The sequence below is a fragment of the Chiroxiphia lanceolata genome, chromosome 2 (assembly GCF_009829145.1).
Source record: "Chiroxiphia lanceolata isolate bChiLan1 chromosome 2, bChiLan1.pri, whole genome shotgun sequence".
In the NCBI taxonomy this organism is placed as follows: domain Eukaryota; kingdom Metazoa; phylum Chordata; class Aves; order Passeriformes; family Pipridae; genus Chiroxiphia; species Chiroxiphia lanceolata.
The window spans coordinates 73,210,569-73,211,938 of NC_045638.1; positions in this window are offsets into that span (position 1 = coordinate 73,210,569).

Sequence of the window (1,370 nt, forward strand, 5' to 3'; positions counted from 1 at the left end):
TTTTTTCCCACACACCTATTGGTCACCCCTCCACAGAACCCAGGGCACTCTCTCCTCAGCGCCAGATTTTCACCTGGCTGCCAGGCCAGTTTCACAGCCAGCACTGAGCTCCGTGGCTCCCAGCACAGCTGCCATTCCCTGTGGGACACAGTGTGGCGCTGCCCCTGCCCCTCCGGCCAGTGCCTCCCGCTGCAGCTCCACGCTTCATTCAGGCTGCCCCTCAGCCACTCCTGTCCCTCAGCCATCCCTGCCTGTCATGTGAAAAGGGGAGATTTTTCTCAAACTCTTAATGTTTGAATAGCCCCAGGAAAGCCGAGGCCCCTGTGCCCAACCAGCCTGTCAGTGCTGGACTCTTCACTGAGCAGTCTGCCAGATCGAAGGGAGGTTTGACTGACTTGCTCAGGGTCACACACACCAGCAAGACCACCTCCTGGGTCTCCACACGTTTACTCACTGCCAGCGAGTGCCAGTGCTCTTGGACTCACATTAACAGGTTACAGAACAGCACTCTTTATTAATAAGATTGTTACAGGCTAAGGTTCGAGGATTGCCAGTGATAGTACCTGACTACAAAAACATATTTAAAGCAATATACCAATTCAAAGCAATATACTAACAAGCTCTAATCCCTAACAAAAGTTAGCTCAAGATAATCATTCAGTGTGCATAGACAATGGCTCTTAATGCGTACCTATGGGGGAGAAGACGTGTTCAGCCCATCGATTGATCCCAGAAGTTACGATGCAGTTTTCCTCAACTTCTCCACTTTCTTAACTTACTGTTATACTATTTCTTTCACTTAGGTGAAGCTTGAGTGACTTTAGCCTTACATCTTACTCGATGAGTGGTTGTACCTTGGAGGCAGGTATCTCAGTATAGTATCTGAGGTAACCTTGGGATGGGGACACATATCAGTCCAAGGGGAGTGATTTCGTCATGGTTGCTGGTTCAACAGCAGGTCATCTTCCTTTATCTCCCTTGGCTTTCAGCCGCTTGCTGTGCAGTTCATCATTTAGAAAGTACCATCGAGTTCCCTCCTCTGTAAGCGTTTCGACAGAGTCTGGCCGCAGGGTCTGCGCTCCGCTCCACCCTTCGTTTAGTCCCCCTTGGATTGTATCGGGTGTGGGAGGTCGGGTGCGCCGACCGCGTTCCAACAGGAGGAGTAGCGATCGTGTTTTCCCCTGTAACTTCCGTACCGTTATCTTTTTACCCGCCGTCATTTTCCCGCGCCGCCCCTCAGCCATCCCTTTCCCTTCATCCATCCCTTCCCTTCATCCCTCCCCGCCCCTCAGCCGTTCCCGCCGCCCGCCGCGAGGGGCCGCTGCAGGGCGCGCGCTCGGCGCTGGCCCCGCCCTTGCCCCGCGCGGCCC